This window comes from Anastrepha obliqua, chromosome 2, assembly GCF_027943255.1.
Source record: "Anastrepha obliqua isolate idAnaObli1 chromosome 2, idAnaObli1_1.0, whole genome shotgun sequence".
Lineage (NCBI taxonomy): Eukaryota > Metazoa > Arthropoda > Insecta > Diptera > Tephritidae > Anastrepha > Anastrepha obliqua.
In genome coordinates, this window is record NC_072893.1 from 118,840,108 (window position 1) to 118,864,728 (window position 24,621).

The window sequence follows — 24,621 nt, forward strand, 5'->3', positions numbered from 1 at the left end:
ATGCAACGTAGAAACCACAAGAGAGTAAAGATCAAAATACTAAAAGCTTTAGATAGCTATACCTACAACTCAAAAACTCTCCTAGAATGCCACAAGGCACTCAATAACCTGGCATCCAAAAACAATGTCTCATTAATTTGGGTACCGGAACATGAGGGATATGACGGCAACGAAAAGGCAGACTTTTAAGCCAAAAAAGGGGCAGATGCAAACTTTATCGGACCTAGTCCCATGTTCGGATTCAACAAAAACAGCTTGAAACAAAAAGTAAAACACTGGGCCAAAACTCTATTAAATCAGCATTGAAACAACGTAGAGGGTCTTAGACACTCCAAAAAGTTCCTATGTTTCAACGCTAAAAGAGCTAACATGGCCCTCACGTTAAACAAAAAGAGCATTCGCACTCTCACAGGCGGCCTCACGGGTCACTTCACCTGCAACAAACACTTACATAAATTAGGCATAACTGACACCAGCATCTGCAGATTTTGCTGCGAAGATGAGGAGTCTATAGAAGATCTCATTATCGAATGTCCGGGGTTGACGCATAGAAGGAAAAGGTTTTTAAACAAGTTCATGCTTACAGATGAAGAACTTCAATCACTCCCTCAGAAGGAGCTGGTATAATTCATAAGCACACTTAACAGTCAATAGACAGCATAGGGTGCACAATAGATCAATATGGTCGCAGTGCTAAAGGGCCATACCTTAACCCTTTACAACCATTAACCATTAACCAAGGGTCAGCCAGATAAATGGATTTGCACTTAAAACAAAATAGTTGAACGAGACGTAACAGGTAAACTGCTACTGTGTCATCACAATAGATCGGCAACGGTCGAAGTTCGCCTACCATTTACGCCTATCCACTTACCTACCTAAACTCCTTTGGATACATATAAAAATCTCTATTTGTGCTTAGTGAATTTTTCGACACACAGAAAATGAGTAAAATCAGATAAAACTTCACTGGGACTACTTTTGAGGTTATATTAGGATTCAACAAGTCAAAGAGCTACCGAAAAAAGGAAAGCAGCGGTTCTGGAAGATCCCGAAGTTTTAGTACTCAGAGCACTTTCAAAATGTTTGTCCAAGCAGACTTTTCAGAAGTATCGGGACAGAGTTCATTTGCATTACAATGGGTCAGACGGCTAAGCGACTCCAACATTCTAACTATTGTGAAAAGCTAATCCTTTGCTAACCTATCTATAGTTAATCTAACCTTAGCTAAGTAAACTTATTCAAAATTGAAACTCTTCACGACACACTAAGCGTGGTACTGCATTTCCCAAAAAGGGCCCGCTAAACAAACTTTTACGGAATCTCATGAGCGTTTAAGCATATTCAATGCTCTATCTAAGAATTTTGTAAGCTAATTTGAAAATTTACAGAAACGTCTCACTGTGCCTGCGACTCCCAATGAAGTTGCTTCCTCCCAGTTTCTCCTGTCTGACAAAGTTAGCGGCCTTTGTGGGCCAAGTTACTGACGATGATGATGGTGATGATGATTGGAAATTTAGCAAGTCATCATTGCCAACAGATTAAGGTACTTGACAATTATGAAGAACAATAACAACAACAACCAAAGTATGCATGAGAAAGAAAAAATTAATAAAAAATAATAATTTTCTACGAATTGATACCAATTTGAAGTGAGGCAAGTAGCAGAGCGCTTGGCCGCTGCGTTTGTCCGGATTTTGTATGTAATTGTAAGTAACTGCAATACATAAAAGCAACAAGAAAGCTGTTGAACAACTGCAATGGAAGTGAGATGATTTAAAGAAAGAAAAATACGAAAAAAATCCTTCCATAAATAAGTAGTTTGCATCGGCTCATGAAGGCTTGGGAAACTGGAGTACTCCGAGCATACGCGTTTGCCCATATGTGTGCATGTGTGTGTATGTAAGTACTAAATAGTATTTTGTTTGATCTGTCGTCGGCACGTTTGGACGAGCAAGACAATCGTTTTCAGTTTCACGTCGGTCTGTCATTCGACTGGCGCACAGACAGCATTGCGTCAAGTGGCAAAATCAAACATCAAGCCCGCTTTCCTCATCCCTAAAACAAATTTAGCTCGACAAACTATCTCGTCTGCCTATGTCTGCGCCTCCTTGTCTGATGGTGTGCGAGCGTTGCAAGATGACTGCACAATAATTAAAATCTGTTACCCACTTGTACTTCACATACAAACATGCATTTATCCCCACGTTGCCATGCCACAGTCGTTGACATACCTCAAGTGGGCATTTATCGCTCCCTACCCTTTCGTTGTTCCTCACTGCCAATCACTCCCTATTTTTGTGCCCGACATCATCGTTTCTTATAGTCGCTCATTCCATTGAAATTCATCGTAGAAAATTAGTTTCACAGAATTGGCACTTTTGTGACGAAGCCACACACCAACTTCATGTGTTTTCGGTTTATTGCTTTATCAGCAATTTTTTGTAAACCATTTCGTGTTTGTTTAACTTTTTCTGATTTTCTTATTAACTCGTTGAGGTAATTTTGATTATGGCTAAGTAAAGCATAATGATTTAGGCGAGTGTTATCTTTGTGGGTATGGAAGATGGTTAGGTAAGTGTAGACGGGCTGCTCTGATGTAGGGTTCACGTAGCCATCGCGTCTGATTTTGATGAACGGGAAAAATTTATGAAGTAATAATCTATGCCTCATTAAGCCTTGGCGATCTTTTGGCGAATGCCGCGCGATGGAGGCTTAAGTGGCGATTTAACCCGCATATCATGAGGGCGAACTCACTACAAACTAAGAGGGATGTTCCATATAGGGGTTGGCTAGCCATCCATCCCCGGAACGGCGGAATTGCAATTGGTCATTCAATCACCATGAGGAGATCATCGTATCTACGATAGTCCCCCTGTTGTTCCTAACCCCGCATCCCTTCATGTCCTCTCCCTAGCCCCCCTAATCCAGGGTGTTATGCGTCATCGTCCCCACTGAATGGTTTGCAGCTAGGGGTATCCCGCTGTATTATAACGGGTCACCTCAGGAGGTAGAATTCCCTTGTTAGAGTAGAGGACACTGACATGGTCGACGTTTCCCCTCTCCCCCCCTAAAAATGTTAGTCCGCCACGCTCGCCACGTGAAGTAGCGCGAGTGATTATGAAATGCTAAAATGAGCAAACAAACCACAGCCTCGGATAAAGGCACAATCAAGACAAGACCCAATTCTTCGAGAAAGTCAGGCCTTTCGGCAGGAAAGACCACTCAATCGAGTGATGTGAAGCCAGTGGCTAAGCCAGTTCCTAGCTCTCCGTCTTCCGTCCCTTCAAGGGAATTCGAACCTTCAAAGAAATATCACTGGTTTACGCTCTGGCTTAGGAGAGATAAGGACAAGCTGCCCCCACACGGCATCACAATGGGCTATGAGCCTGAGTGTGTCCCACAGTGGACAACCATTTCAACCAACCTAGCCACTACTACCAGCGAGACTCTACCTAAACTATCCATATTTCTGTAATAGTGGTTCCTCAGAGATCTGTAGCACAAATTCGAAGGGCCGCACATACTTACAAAAGTGCTGAATGTACTCCATCTCCTCTTCATCTCTGCAGCTCCTATATGAGCTATTATGTGGAACTCCAAACTGAGCAACCATAGGGCCAATAGTCCAGTATACATTTACTATATCCGTGAGTATCCGTATTTTCGGTTCTGAGGGTCACAATAAATTGGTATTCTTCGTTCATCGACAGTGAACGCGTTAATACCGACCTCATCTTGCAAAAATAGGAAACCCTTAAAGACTTCTATGCATAGACTCAAATTCCCAAGCTCTGCCGGGCTCATTTTTTACGAACTGATCTACTTGCTTCTTTTTTTAAAATACCACTGGGGTACCGGTACAAACAGACGTAGTAGAACTTGTGAGAAAAGTAAGTCCAGAGGCGCGAGTATACTTGAACATAAGTTATCGAGTTCTGTCCTCATTTTAAGAAACACCACAATATATTTGTGCCCAGTAGAGTTGAACGCTGTACTGTCGAAGAGATTACAAAAATGTTCGATATTCTTGAATAAATTTTGAGGAGTCCAGAATAAAATTTGGCGAAGCGATGTCCATCCTACCTACGAGCTTCCTTTGTTGGGAGTTTGCTTGAGCTGCTCCTTCTCCTATTTATGCCGCCTCCGAGCAGCGGAAAGTTTTTAATGAGGAGCTTTTTCATGGCAGAATCACACTTGGAGAGTTGCCATTGCCTGCCGAGGAGTGCCGCTATTAGAAAACACTTTTGGTGTTTCATGCACGGAGATTCAAATCAAAGTCACGCACTTCTGAATCATAGTCACGCAGCAACCCATTAAGCTACGATGGCTGCTATAGTCTTACATTATTTTCAATAAGCTCCGCGTTCTTTGTTCATCGAGCGAATGTCCATATTAACCTACCTCATCTTTTGAAAGCAGGAAACTCATAAATATTTCTGTACTTGGACATAGCACTTCTGGACCGCACTCTTTTTTTTACTTCCTACTTTTCCCTTTTTTAAAACACCGCTATATACCGTGACCCAAGACCGATGAATGCAGTACTAGCGAAGATTGTGTAGAGATCTACCTCAACGTGTGAGAATAGGAGACCAGAAGGTGGACTCGATTTCCCTAGCACAGTCCTTATTAATCGAAATATCACTATACTCTGGTACTCTGGGTCCCAGAGAGATGATGTACTGTTGCAGAGATCTTTAATATTCTTGAATAAATTTTGAGCAGACAAGTTTTGAAGAAGCGATGTCCACCCTGCTTACCAGCTACGTCCCATGGAAGTTGCTTAAATATCGGTTTGGCAAAATGCTGCAACAGTCTGAAAGTCTGCTCTCAATGACTGTTACTGGAACAAAGCGGCAGATTTTTTACCACCGCACATTTTTAAATCATTTGTGAATATTGAAATCTCGGGGTAATGCCTTATTTTACGGTTGCTAGGATTTGAACTTAAAGCTATGCAGACGCATCTTTCTTAGTAAGAATTTGATGTGGTGTTCAATGTCAACGTCGAGTCATCCGAGGTATTTTCTTACTATCTTTTCTCTCAACCGAGGTATTTTCTTACTTTGTTCCTTACACGATTTGTATGTGGCTCATTTTCGGCATTTTGGCTCATGCTGATACCAAAAGAGTTTGTACGAGGGGTGCCTTTTATATGTCTGGATTTGGCAACCCTGGTGTTGCAATCTGGCAACTGACAGCTGTATCGCAAAGTTTGACATTTTTTGGGTTTTACGTACTCAGAAGGTTTTGAAATACCAGCGCTATTTGTGTTGTTTACAGTAACTTAAAAGATTCATCTTGGTCCGAAAATAGAATTAAATCGTGAACATTTTCGTGCGAATATTTTTTACAACTTTCGACGTGGATTAACTCAGCAACAATGCATGGACGAACTTAATTCATTTTTTGGCGATGAAGCTCCATCAAGGACCAGTGTTTATCGATGGTATGGTGAATTCAATCGTGGTCGTAGTTCACTCCAAGACGAATTTCGCGAAGGTCGTCCAAAATCAGTTGTTGTTCCGAAAACCATTAATGCTGTGCGCGAACTGATATTGCAAGATCGTCATGTGACCTATCGTGAGATTGAGACAATCTTAGGCATTAGTGGGACTGGCATACATTCAATATTGCATAAACATTTGACTGTCAAAAAAATTTGTTCGCGTTGGATCCCACACAATTTGTCAATCGCTCAAAAAAAGGCTCGTGTCGATTGGTCGAAGGAAATTCTCAAAAAATACGATCGCGGGGTTTCGAAACACGTCTATGACATTGTGACAGGTAATGAATCATGGACTTACGCGTATGAGTCCGAAAGTAAACAGCAGTCGACTGTATGAGTGTTTCAAGATGAGCCAAATCCAACAAAAGTTGTTCGCGCACGAAGCACTTCCAAGCAAATGGTCGCCTGTTTTTTCGGGAAAACTGGACATGTCGCAACCGTACCACTAGAACAACGCAGAACAGTAAATTCTGAGTGGTACACAACCATTTGCTTGCCAGTTGTCTTCCAACAAATTAGGAAAACCAATTGCCAAAGACGGATCACTCTTCACCAGGACAATGCGAGGTCTCACACATCGACTCAAACAACTGCATTTTTGAGCACCCAAAACATCGAATTAATGGGTCATCCGCCGTATAGTCCTGACTTGGCACCGAATGACTTCTTTTTATTTCCGTACGTAAAAAACAAACTGAGAGGTCAACGTTTTTCGACACCTGAAGAAGCGGTTGGGGCATTCAGAATGCATGTTTTGGAGGTACCTCATTCAGAGTGGCAAAAGTGCTTCGACAATTGGTTCAAACGCATGCAAAAGTGTATAGATCTTCATGGAGAATATTTTGAAAAACAATAAAGTGATTTTCGATGATTAAAATTTGTTTTTGTTCTCTAATCCCGACATATAAAAAGCACCCCTCGTATGTATTTAAGTATGCCTACTTTTCAATCCGTTTAAATGGTACTATAATCCGAATTATTTGATTAGCTCTGCGAGCTCACACTTGCCTCCTCGTGAAGGGGAAACCCAAAATTTGGATTACATGTCTCGCTTAGGGTGTTTTAGAAGGGCGCACTTTCGTTTATGTGTGGTTAATAAATAATTCGACAGTTGCGGGTCGGACTCATTATTCGCATTTGAAATGTAAAAGTTATAGAAAAAAATCCTCTGGCTCTGAAGTCATCATAAAGCTTTCGAGATAGCAACACGCCTTAGGGTCAAATTCCCACTTTCGAATGTTTCGCCTGGCCTACAACCACAGCCATACATCCAACGCTTAACAGCTCTCTGAAAAATGTAATCTAAATGCGATTTCTTGAATGAATAATAATTTCCATTTCAAAAACGATTTTCGCTGAGAAGTCAATAGCAATTAGAATACAAATAAATCTACAGATGATCTGTATAACAACAAAGCACCACAACAACAGCTGACGTACTTATACATGTTTGCGGTTTAGCTAACAACACCAAAGACGCACAATCACCCCGCAACCGATGAGCCGATAACAGCGTCTAGGCCTAAAAGTTACCTAAGGGTTGTTCTCAGCAAATCTTATGCCTCTGTGCGTTGCAATTACTGCGTATTTTGCATGAGGGTCTTTGCGAAGGCTGAAATAGAAAAAAGGGTATTCCTTTCGCCAAAAAGTTCAGCTTTAAATGTTATTTGGTCTGTGAGTTTGTTGAAGGCTATAAAACTAATGATGTTTTTGTGCTGCTAATTGTTGTTGTTTTTGTTGTCTTTGCTATTGTTACTATTATTAATGATAACGCACATAATCATGCAGCGAAAAAGGGTGTTAGCAATAATATTTGCAGTGGTAGCAACGCTCTTGCGTGTGGACTTTGGGTGCAACTCGACACTGACTTGCTGGTCGTGAAGGCCGCAGCATTTAGTGGTGTTGGTATTTAGCGTGTTTGTGCTTGTTAGTCACACGCATGACACGTGTAAACATGCGCCAACGGTGTCACAATTATCCACTACTTCCTGGCTGGTCTTCTTCCACTTGCCAGCCATCCGCCTGGCATAGTGACGCCCTGCTGCGCTGCGAGAAACGAAATGTCTGTGGGTATGTATGTTTGTACTTACATTTAATATCTAATAAATAAGTGTGTATTTGTTTGTTGCCCTCTTCTTGCCAATTTGTTACTAATTTGTTAGTCTTTGTTATTCAGTTTGTTTGGCATTTTTTATGTTATCCTCGTTTGCTCCAGCGCATTTCGTGGCTGATTTGGCTTGGCTTTGGTTGACCACCCACGGTGTGTGAACGTGACCTTAGCAAGCTTTTAGGTTGATGAGCTGTAATTTATAACTCTCAAGCAAAGACTTGCGTATGCATCTACTTGGAATATTACCGTTGTACTGTTGTACTGTAATAAAGGTTTTGCATAGCTTTCTATCATTTTGAAGAAATAAAATGGATGAAAAATATTAGGATCCCGGTTTTTATTATAGTTTTTCATCTTGAGTTGTTTTCTAAGGAAAATATGTATGATACATACGAGGGTGCATTGATAAGTCTTTAGAATTGCGACATCTATCGGTCATTAATTTACTTAATTATTGTGATCGTTAAAAGTGAACTGTCAAAAGCGAGCTGTCAAAATTTCATAACATATGGTCAAACGGTACTTTTTTGAGAACTATTTTTGCAAAACACAATTGTATTTTTATTAAAAATGAAAAAAAGTGACTTCGTGCTGTTATAAAGTACTTTCATTTGAAAGGTTTAAACCCGAAACAAATTATTGAGGAATTGCAGACAGTATTAGGGTAATATGCACCCTCAAATGCAACAGTTTACAATTGGGTAAACGAGTTTAAACGTGGTCGGATAAGCACCAAAGATGAGCCACGCTCTGGGAGGCGAAAAGAGGTAACGACTCCAGAAACGGTGGAAAAAGTGTACAAACTTGTCACACAAGATCGAAGAATTAAATTGAGAGAGATTGCTGACTTTGTGAACATTAGTTATGAACGTGTGCATAACATAATACATGATGAATTGGGTATGAAAAAGCTTTCAGCAAGATGGGTGCCGCGTTTGCTAACTCCTCTGCAAAAAATGAACCGAATGTCGGTTGGTTTAGACATGTTTAACAGAAATCCATCGGAATTTTTGCGTCGTTTCATAACGATGGATGAAACGTGGATCCACCACTATACACCAGAGTCTAAAGAACAGTTCAAACAATAGGTAGAAACGTGCTCAAGTGCTCCAAAGAAGGCAAAGGTCGTTGCATCAGCTGGTAAGGTTATGACATCTATTTTTTGGGATGCACAAGGTATAATTTTCATAGATTATCTTGAAAAGGGTAAAACCATCACAGCTGAATATTATTCATCTTTGTTGGATACATTGGACCAAAATATTAAGCAAAAACGGCCACATTTGAAGAAGAAGAAAATCCTCTTTCATCATGATAACGCTCCTTCACATTCATCTTGGAAAACGCAAGAAAAAATAAATGAGTTAGGCTATGAATTGCTCCCTCATCCGCCATATTCACCAGATTTAGCTCCCAGTGACTTTTTCCTTTTTCCAAATATGAAAAAATGGCTCGGCGGAAAAAGATTTGTGTCAAATAGTGAAGTTATAGCTGAAACAAATGCTTATTTTGAAGGTTTTGAAAAAACTTATTTTAGAGCAGGAATAAATATGTTAGAAAAAATGTATTGACTTAAAAGATTAAGTTGAAAAATAGATTATGTTGAAAAATAAATCAAAAAATAAATCAATTTTTTGTTAAAAAACCAGTTTAGTTAGTTTTTCATTCTAAAGACTTATCAATCCACCCTCGTATATCGATAGAATTGCGGCAATGTAAGTATTAAATAACATTTGATAACAAAATTAACAGAACAGAAAAAAACATAAAATAATACCAACAACATAGCACAGCACAGCAGAACATAACGTAGGATAATATTATGTAATGCAATATCTTACATAACATAACGCATAGTGACATAGCTTTGCATAATATAGCATAAAAAACAAAGCACAACATGACATAGCATAAAATAATACAAAATTGCAAGAAAAAAGATAGCATAAGCAATAACAAACTACAAAAACTGCAACATAACATAAACAACATAGCGGAGCATAACAGAACATAACATAATATAATTATATGAAATATAGCATCTCACATAACATAACGCATAATCGCATAGCTTGGCATAATACAGCACAACATAGCATAACAAAACATAACATAGCATAGCATAAAATAATATAAAATTGCAAGATAAAAGATTACGTAACATGCTTAGCCTTAACATAATATAAAATTGCGATTACATAATTTAGTAAAATACTAGTTAATATGACTTCAGAACATAACATAGTAGAACATAATAAATACATAATGTAATGTATAACATAATACGAGTATAACACAATTAACAGAAGAGAACAAAACATAATATAACATCATGTAATAAGCAATAACAAACTACAAAAACTGAACATAACATTAATGACATAGCACAGCATATCAGAGCATAACCGAACATAATATTATGTAATGCAGCATCTCACATAACACAACATATTATGCAATTATGATTGGCATAATACAGCATAACATAGCATAACAAAACATATCATAGCATAACAAAAATGCCAGTTGCTGCTTTAGGATTTGGCAATCTAGAATATAATAGACAAAATTTGAGGTTTGCACTTCTCTACACCTCACAGTACCTCATTCAAATACCGTTCCCTTATTATACCTAAGATAGAGCTGGGTTGGGCTAAGCTGGTAGCTTTTCTTCTGGCCGCAATTAGCCGAGATGTCTCAACCTTCTCCGCACTAGCAAGGAGTATTTCTAATATTGCAGTCTCCGGGATCGGTCGCGCAAACGATAAGAATCAGTGGACCATATCCCAATCCCGACTGCGGAATCAGCAATGGCCCGTGAAAATGCCCACGAGCATGCTCAGTTTATTGAGTTATGAGTTTCCTAAACCTCTTTGATTGCATTGTAGTGGTAAACAGATATTTCCGGGGGAAATCCCTGCATAGCAAACGTGTCTGATTTCTGATTCAGTGACTAAATAAATCTGATTTGGCAGGAGAGTCCCAACCAGATTCCCATTATTAAGAAAGATATTCAAATAATTGTTTGAGAAAACTATTCCAGCATGAGTTACCAGCAATCTCCACCTGTGCCAGCATAACTCTTCCGCATAGTTTGAAAGACGTGGGATGGGTGCCCTCAGACAAGTCATGCTCTTTGGATACACTTTAGTAGCAATGCCGTAACCGAAAGAACGTTATAAAATTAGTTACTGGTTACCTCACTGGTTCTAACCAACGGCCTTCGCATCTGAATCTGATGGATCTGCCTACTGGAACATAATGCAGACTCTATGGCTGGAAGACAATGAGCTGTCCCGATAGATTTTGTTTGAATGCTCAACCTTGTCTGGAATAAGATATACAGTGAGTCACAGTCAAAGTGAGCCACACTTCCTAGTCAGCAGATTTAGTAGAAATTTGTTTAAAAATACCACAGATTGGAAAAAAGGTTTATGTGTTTTTATTGTTTGAATATTAGCTTCAATAATTCATCGCTTACATGAAGAACTTTCTTTGTTTATTATAAAAAAATGAACAAAAACTAAAATAGTTCACAAATCTATCTCACAGTGAAAGTGAGCCACCTTAGCTGAACTGAACTTAAATAACAAATTAATACTTTGTTGGGCCACCTTTGGCGGAAATAACGGCTTTTAGACGTCGGGGCATTGATTCTAATAACTTACAGGTATATGTGGAAGGAATTGCATACCACTCGTCTTATAAGGCATCTAAAAGACTTTGTTTTGAAGAAATGCTATGTTTCCGCAGGTTTTGGTCAAGACGGAACCATAAGTTTTCAATTATATTTATATTTGGAGACTGCGGTGGTACTTTCAATACCTGGGGGCAGTTATATAATAAATATTCCTTCGGAACAAACGACTTGTGCTAAGGAGCATTGTCCTGGTAAAAATGGAAGTCGCCTTCGATCCCTAGTTTTTCGACACTTGGCTTAAGATTTTGCTTCAAAACGTCTATATAAACGTATTTATCCATTATGCCTGGAATATGTTGAAGATTTCCAGTTCCACCACCTGCCATGCAGCCCCAAACCATGACGGAGCCACCGCCGTGCTTCATACTGGGAGTTAGGTTTTTCGGCTGAAACTCAGTGTTTTTTTTGTCGCCATACCATCTTCTTACCGTCATTGCCAAATAAGTTAAATTTACTTTCGTCTGTAAAGAGAACCTACAAAAATATTATTATAGCCTCTACGTTGCATTATACCGTTATGAACCTTTTGCCAGAAACTCATATCCTTCTAGACATATTTCAGCGCAAACTCCAACCTTTTTTTCGGTTTTTGCTGCTAATAAATGGCTTGTTTCTGGCCGTACGACCATTATAACCATGCTTTCTGAGAACTCTTCTTACAGTTTCGGGGTTAACGTGGATATTTAGCTGCTCCTCAACCATCTTCGTCAATTTTGGAGCACTAAGATGATGATTTTTCTTCACTTCCCGCAAAATAAATGCCTCGTCCCTTTCTGAAAACGCCTTGTTTTTTGCTTTCTTTCTGCTTGTTTCCTACTCTTCCTCCTCTAGTAAAGCGATGTATGATGTGCTGGACAGTTCCTCGACTTTTATTCACATATTCCGCAATTTTTCTTTGGGATTTTCCTTTTTTAAAAAGATCACTAACTGTCTAATTTCAACACTTGTTTGTCGACCCATCTTGATAATAAACAACTAAAACACTAAGAATAAGATGCAAGCGAAAATTAATATCCAAAAATACATATCCCGTTATTTTAAAAGAAACAAGGTTAGGGTTTGGTTTTGTTCTTCATTATTACTCTTACTTTGGCAGCAAACAAACAGAAAAAATACAGTTAGATTACACAAGCATGCTCACTTGATAAAGTTGACAAAAAATAATGGGTGTTTGAAAGTATTTACAAAAGTTGTTTAAACAAATATCTTCAAGGAATTGGTGGCTCACTTTGACTGTGACTCACTGTATAAGGAACGAGCTATGCAATCTTATGATTACTGAAAATGCTACTATCAAGTGTCACTTAGCATTCTTTATAGAGTCAGAAGTTGTACGGGGTATTGGGCATTAGAGATGCGATATAGAGGCTAAAAGCACATTCCTTTGGTATTCAAATATCTTACCTTATATTATGCAAATGGTGAGCCGGAATGTATTTCCTATTCACAGAGGCCTTATTTGCAGAGCTTTTGCTAGTCCTAAATCTAAATCGTTACAAAACAACCTCCTGAATAAAAGAGGAGGCCTTTTTCTAGGCCACAAAATGACTCTGGGCCTATAAATGAGCAGGCCGCTGCCATTTCGTTCCCTGTTCATCCTATGTGCCCTGGAACCCAAAGGATACGAACCTGCTTATTCTGGGCGAAAATATTCAGCTTATCACGGCATTCCATCACCAGTTTTGATGTAACCTGGAAGGAGTTATGTGTATGTTTTATGAATGTTTTTTGTTTTTTTTTTCGGCATGACACCCGTGAAGAGGAAACGCTCATGAGTACTACTATACCAGCATAGCAGTATGCACGACTTGTAGCCCCATAGCTACACCTATGTACTAAGCACCTCTCTACTATCGACCACTCTCCCCGCGGAACTGTCCAAAAAGAAATTACCTCACGAGACTGGTTAGCTCATAGGCTGCTAGTTATTTCATCCAGACTCGCTTCCAGTTATTACCCGAATTTAGTATAAAATCTATAAGATTTTCTCCGTTTAATATACCACAGGTTTCGGTAGCGTGAGCATTGGAACAAGACGTGCTCAGCGTCTTCTTCCCTCTCCGTGCAGATTGGGCAGTTTAGGGAACTGTTATGGCCGAATCTTTGAAGGTATTTTCGAAGTTCGTGTTCCCATTGTTCCTTTCTAACCACGTCGTAAGAATGGGTACTAGCCCATGCGTCCATCTACCTTCGGTGATCTCCACCAGTCTTGCCAGTGGGCGATCGAACGACGCCTTTCTTCTTCTGCAATAGTTTTACGACTTGCTCAGCCTTCGTGTTCAGATAGCCTTATACGAGTATACACTCTCTGCATTTCTTTCGCCACAATGTCTACGGGAACTAGTCCTGCTATAACGAATCTATCTACGGCTTCCGTGTAGATAGTCCGGAAAGCGCTTGGCCGATAGACGGCTGTCAGTTTTTTTGTGAAGCTATTTAAGTTCAGTGCATCAGCCCAGATCGGCATCAGCCCAGAACTGACTAGTAGGTCTGCCTTTGTTTGGTATTATTCGCGACAGACAAGACTGCACACTCGATGCCCTCTTCACAGTGTGAATCATCACTCCTAGGTATTTAATAGCGAGGTTTGAACTAATGGTTACAGTCCCAACATTTACATTTATAGTTTCCACTATCTTTCTGCTGATTCTCAGCTAATTCCAGCGTCATACACCTAAGTCTTGATCCTGCTTACTGATTCGCTGGCGATCCTCTCAATTTCGGGGATATGTTTTGCTACTTTGACCGTAGCGATGTCATCCGCGAATCCAAAGACTTTAACCTCTGCTGTGACGACATACTTCTCAACGTCTTTGTCGCTTCTAAACCTCAGTTTATGGTGCGTGAAATAGCTCTCAATTATTCTAATAATATAACTAGGCGACCCTAGTTTTGCGAGGGCTTCTAGTATACGCTGCCAGCTAGCATTTCGAACGACCAGAGTTACCACAGCGCAGTATTCTTTTTCCCCGCCTCGCCATCACTTGCCTTCAATGGCTTCTGTTGCTAAATCTACCACGCATTTAATAGCATCCACTGTTAAGCGGGATTTCCTGAAGCCAAACTGGTATGTGGATAGAATACCTTTATCCTCAGCGAAAGGCGAGAATCTGTCGCAAATAACTTTCTCCAGAATTTTCCCCATTGTGTCTAGTAAACATATTGGTCGGTAAGACTCGGGTTCGCCTGGCTTTTTGTTGCCCTTGGGTAAAAGCACAAGTGTATGCTTCTTCCACCTCTTTGGGCAAGGTGTTTTATGCCTGTATGTATGTGTGTATGATCTCTAGAAACCCAGCCGAATTTTTACAGGTTTTTACGCTTCAAAGTAGCCTCCAGCCGAAATCGACCAATTGGCTCAACAGTCGCAGTCAAGGTTCCCACGAGCTTAACTCAAAATCAACAAATTTTGTGGATTAACGCAGAAAAGGTAAAGAATTCTCAGTGAGATTGCATTTCGCGCTGACTCCATGGCTCAGAAAGTGTGAAACGATACAAAAGTAACTTCTTGTTTACCTGCTCCAATTTGAGTATTCCACAACTGTCATGTGAAAAGAAATTTTTCACACGATCGCTGTTACAATTTTATACACCTCCACCACATTTCAAGACTTTATTATAATATAAAAAAAATCCCAAAAAAATTTTTTTTTAATCAAAAAAAATTTCACTGTGTCTCAATGAGGGCGCACAATTTGTTTATATAAAAAATTAAATAATTAAAATTGAAATTATTTGAAGTCTTCACAGTGATTGAACTCAAGCACTCGAAAATTCGAGTGGCCGAAATGGGTAATGATAAAAAGTAACAACAATAATAAACAAACAAAACCCGAGTTTGTAGTTGCTGCAATCTGCTGATTTTTTTACTTAATTTTTTGTTTGTTTATTATTATTATTTTTTTTTTTTTTGAAGTAACGAAACTATTGGCATTTATTTTTTATTTCATCAATGCTGCTGTATATTTTTTTTGGTTATTTATTTTTTATGTCTCAGTTGCTTTCGTTGCTGGCAGTTACTTGTTATTTTCAGCAGATAAAATCGCTTGACGATGACTTGGATGAAGCCATTTAACGCTTTAGCTACTTTCGAGTTTTGAGTCATCTTTGAAAAAAAGCAAACAATAACAGTAAATAACAACAATGTGAGTGGTGAAAAGGCTTCATAATTTTTTTTTTTTTTTTTTTTGTTTTGAGAAATGCCAGTAGAGCCAATAATTTTTAAAGTGACTCTGATATTTGTACGTACAGCAGATCAGCGAAACAGTTTAAGTAAAAAGCGTCATAAATAATGTCGTAAATGAAATATATTTGGTATCCAACCGAGCGGAATTTAATTTTTTTCCATTTCTGTAGCTCCAAGTTTGACTGAGCGTAAAATTTGTCATACCATAGGCAACCAAGGATGATAGATTACCTGGTTTGGCCAATCTGCCATGGTGAAATACGGACTTGTGCGTGCAACTGCAGCAGCCATGTCACTGGGTACTCGGCACCAGAATTCTCATCCCGCTCATTTCACAAGTATTCACACTCTCGTCCAGTCGGTCGTTGTTCAGATGGCAACGAAGCAAAATGAGCGAAGACTGGTTTGATTTTTTTCAAATTTCATTTCTTTTTCACCAACTCAATCTCGGATTTTTGTAAGCAAACCGCTGTCATGTCCCCGGTGACGTCAACTAATCTGCTGAGTATTTCAAATTCGCTGAGAGCCGGTTAATGGTTTAATCTTGGCTGACACACCTTCTGACTTCTTCATAGACCATAACTTTATTAATTGCAGCCTTCAGAGAATAAATGGTGTTATGAGGCTGCTTATTGCTTTCACGCTCAACAACGCCCCTTACGAAATAATCCAGGTGATTTACATCTGGGAGTTAGGCGCTATGTCGCCATCAGAAATCTTTAGCCATCCAATCTTGTGCCGTTTCGTGTGAAGTGTGAATGAGCAGAGTGTTGCTGAACGGTGTGTGGGCTCTCATCGCATAAACTTTCAATTCAGAGTTCCGCAACTGTCACTAGAACCTCGATTTATGCAGCAGAATTCACACTTGAAGTCCTTAAGTAAGGAAGTTTTGGAGGCAAGCCATGTCCTCTGTTGCTCACAACACCTAAAATCACGACAATGGCTGGAAACTTCGTTGGTACGACAACAGGAACCGCCGTCGATCATTCTGATCCTTCCTGCGGTTGGTTTTTGGGTATTGCTTAAAATGTTTTTACGTCAGTAAAGGCCATAACGTCTTAGGCATTTCAGGCTGTCCCTGCCAGAAATCAAATAGATTAACGTAACCAACCCAAAACAAATGTCTTGTCGAGGCCCTATGCTCCCGAGAGCAGAAACAAAAAAAATTGTTTAAAAGGCGGTTTGACGATTCGTATTTGCTCAGACCTAAAATATCTTGTGTCTTCTGTGCGCAGCGTAGGATTTATATCGAAGATCTTTATGAACAACTCGACAGATAAAACTCTCAGCAACATTAAACTTCCTCGCAAGGGACCTCATTGATTTTCAAGGGTCCTCGTCAATGATCACTGGCAATTGATGAATAAATTCTGCAGATCGGGCGGTGTCAGAGCTTTCCTCGCGTTTTTTGCGTTTTGCAACAGATTTTTCATTGCCGCATGATGCTTCCAATTCACGGCGAAGCTTATGAACAAATGAACGGGCGCACTTAAAAAAATTAGAGAATTCTAAATCGCTCATATAAAGACGATAACTGCAGATCTCTTCATTTCTTGAGTTAAGTTGTAGTTCTTTATGTCTTATCTGAAAGAGAGCGAAAGTAGAAATAATTTTTTCGGGAAGTTATAGTCATATATATGCTTATACCTGTAAATTGCTATGCCTAAGTAGCGCTTACCTTTTTCAGTTTTTAAATATTAAAATTTTTCTTTTTGCTGCATTCTATGCTTCCTTGCCTTACCAAATGTGAGCATCACTTTTACCAACTACGGAAATTAGCTGTCAGATATTCACGATGATGCTCGATGACTTTTTCCAGAAAGCTGTGAGGCTTTATTTTTATTTGACGTAGGAGACCTTTCTTAGAAAACTATTTCCCAAAGGAATTTGTTAATATCAAAGATCATTCATTTAATATATTTTTGAATATATTCGCTTGAAAACTCGGCTTAATTTTGTATTTGAAAATAAACTTAAAATTAAAACAAAAAATTTAATCAATTTTTTTCCAAAATCAAGCATACTGCAGGGCTTACAACATTTCGCCCTTGGAAGACAAAAGCGAACAAGTATTGAATAATTAAAAGCTGAGAAAATATGTCAAATCAAGCTTTCTTTCCCTCTTCCTCATACTTTTTTTTATCTATTCACTTTCTGTTCAAGCTGACTACAGCTCCCAACTGTACAGACAATTATTTGAATCACTGTATGTCGGTATACGAGTATGGCAATCATCACACACATACATACATATGTAAGTAGGGGGATGTGTTGTGTCAAAGTAAACTCTAATTATCGCTGCCCCGAGTACAATAATTGACCAATTAGTCAATCAATCAAATCATAATTATGAAGCTCGTTTTTCCTAATTTTGGGCATAGGTTAAAAAAAATGTATTTTGTAGAAATGGATTTTCATAACCTTGTAACTGTAATTTTGCAGCTTCAGAGAGCTTTGTCGATCAAGAATTGATAAATAACAGAAATAATCAAGTCTCCCCGACTTGGCCTGCAATGCGTGGCAGACCTCTCTTTTCTCGGCTCTCAATGAATTTTAAAGAATCAGCTGATTGGCTGACACCACTGAGATCAGGATAGTGGTTTGTTCACGAGAAAACTGAGATTGTGTTGGCGGTATATGAAAAAAATCAACACAGTCTATGTACACGAGTGGGCAGAATTTTGCTGCCGGACCCGGTGACGCGGAACCGAAGTTACTCTCTTAATTTCGTTTTTCATCATAGCTGATGGCCAAAGCTGGTAATCTATCACACCAGGTGCATTCCACTGTTACGTACAGACAAGTTCAACTAATTTTACGGTTTATATTACATATAGCAATTAATTGTTTTATCAGATATATACTTTTTTTTATCTAATGTAATAGATTATATACTAGTCTTTAATAGTGCGAAGAAACATTTTCCAAAAGTCATAAAATACTGAAGAAAAATGCAAACAACCCACGTCACGTACGGGACACATCAAGTCAACCAACATTCGAAATCGTTATAGTTTTATTCAGATTTCAGCGAATATATTACAGGTGCATAAAAAGTGTCGTCGAAGGAAATTATAACTAAGAATCAAGCTTGCTACTAGCGAAAAAAAATATTAATTAAAACACATATTTATAATTCAAAAACATTTTTTTATATTTGTCACGTACAGACAAGTCGCGTCACGTACGGGACATAGTTCAACTTAAATCTATAATATATTATATGTAAAAATCAATAGCTAAATACAGTTTTGTCTTGGGAAAGGCAATGTTTTCTGCACTCCACAACTTTCTCCTCAGTTTTAATAAAATGGAAGTTGGAAACTCCAGTTATCGCTTTGGCATTGTCCCACGGCGACGCACTTTTAATCCTTTCATAAATTTCAGAGGATGGCACATAAATCACACGGGTTTTTGTGATTAATTGAGAAGCTAAATCAGAAAAGTCCTTGGCTGATTGGACAACAACATGTTCATTTTGGCTCATCATTTTCTCTCTTACCAGTCTTTTGATATTTCCGCCAACTCCGTCTATCACACCTTTTCCATGCGATGTAGCAAAATATTTCCAATAAAAGGGCCTTTTGTACTTTTCACTCAACATTGATGTTAGTTTAACCATATAACGGTTCTTAAATTCCGATAAAGGGCCGTCACTCCAAATAATTTCCGCTGAAAGTAAGTCTTCATTTTCTTTATGCATCTAGTCAAGCAACTTATTGATGAAAACAAAAACTGTATCCTTGTCTTCCGAATTTGCATCTGGGCATATAAGATATGTTTGGCAATTGCCTTTGTAAAAACTTGCAGCAGTAAATAAAAGAACACTTGTTCGTGACCAGAGTGCGCTTTGAACTTCATTCTGGTATTCACAGCCAAAAGACATCGCAAAATCAACTTGAAGGATTCGCACATTTTCATTGAGTTGGTCTTTTTGAAATTCATTGGCTTGAACTCGTTTTAAATTAACATGCTTCATCATAATATGGATAGAATCTATCAATTTTTCTTTAAGTTCACCTGAACTTGTTTCGTGGTTTACTAAACGTAGTTTATTTTCTGAGTTTTTTTCCCATTCCTTCCATACACAGATTGTACTTAAATCCATAGAAATTAATATTTTTTTGCCATCAGAACAAGTATCACATTCATTTTTCCAGCACTTCGATTCCAAAGAAGGATCACATAAAATCATAGTCCACCAGTCGTTACAATAATTTTGTTTCAAACCTTTCAATTTGACTATAAAATTTTCATGAGTTAAACATTTGCAATGGTCTGAAGGTGTGTCTTTCATTAGCAAAACGTTTTTCGGTCTTAGACTACAAAATTTTGAAAATCCAATTTCGATATTAGGAAAAAATTCTTTAAAAATGAAAAAGGCTTCTCATAGGTACAAAGTCAAATAATGTTTTTGACACTTCTTCTTAATCCCTTTTTCCCAAACAACGATGAAATCATTTGTGCCTGGGCAGGCATACGCAATATCCGGACGATAGTAAAATGCTTTCACATCGTCATAACGTGTATCGTCACCTGATGTGCTAATGGCTTTCTGCTAGAGCAATGTTCATTTTACGCGCTAGTTCTGCTTTTTTCTTTCTTGGTGATTGAGGCAGTGCTTTTAGAGACTTTTGAACAGCTTTAGATAAAGTCTGTTTCGACTTGTACGGAGATTCAGTACTTACAGGAGAATCAGTAGGATTTTTAAGTTCAACCCGCTTTTTTGCCCTTTGCAATCTCTTCTTATCCCTTTCCTTAAGTGAAATTGCTTTTAACTCATCTTCAGAAAGATTTTCTGCTTTTCGTTTACGAAGCTCACTCAATCTTTTAGTCTCATTAGCGGTAAGTTTGGATCTTTCTCTTTTTGCTTTTCTCGAAATTTTCGCATGCGGCTAGCACTGGTTGATGGTTGCTGGTCGCTCATTTTTGCGTTATTGAGATTTGCAGTACAAAAAAGGGCTTTGTTTATTACAAACGCCAGTAAAAGTTGAAGATCTCAGATAACTTATTCTTCGGCGTCACGTACAGACACTTTATTATCACGAAGAATATATTGTAAGCAAAGCGATTTCAAACAAAATTGTTTCACCAGTTTTTAGACCCCTAAAAGTTAGCTGTTAACAGAAAAATTCAATTTGTATAGTCGACTTGTTTTACAATTATTAATAGAAAAAGGAATTAAGCGTCACGTATGGGACATCGGAACTTACCTTTCCGTTATGATTAATTTCTTATCAAAAAACACTTAACCAAAAAAATGAGTATGCAGTTAAATACAGCGGACCATACACTATAACTAAGAACAGAAATCTAGTTTCTGTCTGATAAACAATAGCGGCAGCGACCTCGCAAAAAGTTGTGTAAAGACTAATGAAAAAATCCGACTTGTTGTTACTCTCAATAAATTACTAAAAATGAGACATACTCACTACAACTTTTGTAAATTATTTTAGATGAGAACATAATCTCACTATGTACGTGCAATAATATATAAAAAATGCATATTTGTAAAACAGTTCAGAGTTCCACTTTTTCATGGAATGCTCCACCAGTGGATTTTGCAAAATTACTTTAAGTGCTCGACAGTTTGTATCCATTCTCCAATTCTCTGAGTTATACCAATTTTTATTACTTTATTTTTTAGTAAATGGATAAAATGGTTAAAGAGTTTCCACATTTCCTTGTGAAACTCAACTCCATTAATGGACAAATCGATTATTGTAACCTAATTATTTTTTTCTTTATTTATTTTTTTAAGTGAAAAATGTGTAAAAAAAGCACTTGACCTTGGTATGAATATAATCATTAAGAAAATAAGTAAGTGCAATCAAATTTGTGTAAGTCATCTAACAATTTATTTCTATATTGCCTGTTTTATTATAATTTGACAAATTATTTGCAGTGAGTAGCTTAATTTTGAAAATTACACTTCCATTTAAAAAAGCACTAAATCACATTGCTAACTCAACAAACAAAAACAACATTGCATTAGAATTTAAATGCTACTACTTCCACTCTGATACGCCGCACACAAGTATACATACACAATTTTAATACATATCAATATTAAGGTGGCTCGCCCTCAGAAAAAAAATGAATAAAAAAATGTATTTATTTCCAAGCGAATCATAAAATTTGGTGCTTTTAAGACTTTTATCGAAATAAACGGTGTTTCAAAAGTGGTGTTAGTAGTGAAAATTGTCACTAGATATCAGCAGTGAATAATTCCTGGACGTAAGGTTTTTATGTCATCTTAAACGTTTTTCAACTAGACATTACGATTTCGCACAATAGAAGAACGCGTTAAAATAACTGAAATTTATTATGAAAATGGATCGACTATGTTTTAGAACAACATATCACAAAATTTTTTATGGAAATAGTCGTCCGAATGAGTTGACAATACAAAGCTTGGTGCAAAAATGTCACGAAACTGGTTCTATTGAGTATAGAAAAAGGACTGGCAGACAAAAAAATGGACGTTCTGTTGAGAATATTGGAGCTGTAGCGCAAAATGTTGCTGAACAACATCAATATCTCGACGTTGTCAACAATGAGGCAGTCATAAAACGACTGTTTGGCGAATTTTAGCTGTAGACGCTGGAAATTTTAATTAGAGATTGGGTGGATGCTCGTTTTGGATATTTAAATGCTGATAAAATTGCTAAGAGTCATATTTTGAGCAAAAATAGTGAAACCTGAAAGAATCTGAATTTATTTTAAAACAACAGTTAGGCGCGTCTGTTGAAAGACCCTTTACTTTGACTTAACACACAGATATTTCCGAGTTGCGCCGCATTAAAACTATAATTTGGTACATCTAGCGTTTAGAATTTAAATTAATTCCACTATAGATAGAAAAAACAAGCATGTTTTCTATATTTTTTGTTGTATGCATTTTTTATTGGAAAGCGTAAATCTTGCCCATAAATATAGAAGACAAAATTCTTCAAATAACTTGCTTTGCTGGATTTATTGTAGCGTAACCCAGTTTTTCAGTACTGTTTTGAGCGTTTCAGCACTTATATTGCTTAGAGCCCTGAATACAACTCATTGCAAAGTCCGTGAACACCATCATCGGCATCATAATGCAACGCGGCTAAGTAAAATCATATGTGTGTAACAATTGAGTAAAAACTTTTATGTATCTAATATCGAGTTCTCTAATTCTTATCATGTTCGAGGATTGTTTTTATAAAGGTTCGCCTTTTCGGAAAGCTTCGAAAGACTCGTAGTTTACCAAACGCAAGCGAAAACATCGAATTTTCAACCGCAGCTAAGTCCAGTTACGTAAAAAGTTACATATTGAACGTCTTGTCTTTTCATTTACAACTTCACTTATCACTGGTAATTTCCATTTTTCAACCCTCGAATAATCTCTGGTTGGTTGGTTATCCTTAACAGCTCCCCCGGGAAAAATGATTTGATGGAGCCAAATTATAGTTTCTAGGTGGCAGACTTTACGATTTTCAAATATTTCGTACTGTTTCTAAGATTTTCCAAATTGTTTCTTACTCAATTGGTAGCCTATTTTTTAAATATCCAAGAATAAAATAAATTTCTTGTATAATGCGAATTTTACTTTAGCAAAAAAATAGTAAATAGTTCAATTTCCGTACGCTAAGTGGATACCCCATGTATTTCTAACAATTTTATTATTTTAATTATGTCGGCAGATACTCGAAAAAAAAAATTGGTGCAGATCTCCTATATTTCAATTTTTCCATCGCTTGCGGCCATTCACTGTAAAAAAAATTCCAAAATACATTTATTTCTTGGCCATGGCAACTATGCTTTCCTAAAAAGAGTACAGTAATCATATTTTCTCCTTATACTAAATCAATAAGTGAATAGCGGAATTCGAACACAGTTCAGCTCACGCATAAGCCTGCGATTAGTCAAAGGAATTTATGACAATCAAAAATATATCAAATTCTAACATTCGAGTTCCCAGTTTTTTTGCTGAGGCACCTTAATGTATGGCATACCTTATATGTATGTATGTATGTGAGCACACATACGAAGGTTTAAGCAAAAACACGATCGCGCTAATTTTGCATTACGGCGGGCACACACACAATCAGAAACGCTGTGTTGCGCTGCCATGCACAAACCAGCTGAGAGAAAGCTACAGTTATCAGCCAGCCGTATCTAATTTCTCGCTCTAATTAAACACATATGATTGGCGATTGTTTTTGCTCTCCAACTAAGCTCACAAAATTCACAATAGAAAGAGCGCATCGGCATTGCCTAGTAGTATTTGTTATGTAGCAAATAAAAGTTTCTACCTAAACACAACAATGTGCAATATTTATGCACCTTGTATGTATGTAATGCTTTTCAAATGAGTGTCTTATAATAACATATTGGTACATTTATACAAAAACAAGAAACAAAAACAAAATCAGATGTTATTACTCAAAAGAGTATGACATTTCCTTTGGTTATCATTCGATGAACGGAGTTTGCTGAGGCTCTCTAAATCTCTCTTGGGGGACTTGAGTAACTTAGTCACAGTTTTCCTTAATAGGCTGATTCATCATCATCAATTCCTTTTATCTCGAATGGAAAATAAGACCTCCACAAAACGTTTCCATCGTGTGCGGTTCTTCACAATGACTTTTGGTTCCTTCAATGACTTTCCGACTAGACCTCATCTCCTTTTCAAGCGTTCTCTTCCATGTGCACCTAGGTCAGCCTTGCCGTCTGCTACCTTACAGGATCCATTCTAGCACCTGTGTGCAGACTTTAGTAGAGACTTCTCGTAAGGTATGCCCGATTCATTTCCACTTTCTGAGTTTTATCTCAGACTGGATAAGTAGTTGCTTGCCTGATCCCAAAGATCTGCGTTGGAAATTCTTCTGGGCCATTAGATGCGTCTAGGACTATAAGAAACAACACCGGCGAGTTGAAACACACTTGCCGAACGCCTGATATCTAATCGAAAGTTGAGGATACCCTGCCTGTTGAACTCTACATTTGAAACCAGTTGAGTTTTGATTTATTTGAAGATATTCGGCGTAATACCTCTTCAGCGCAGTGCCTCCCAAATGCACACTCAGTGGATGTCAACGAAGGTGATGCTATAGTAGACGAAAAGGGGATGCTTACAT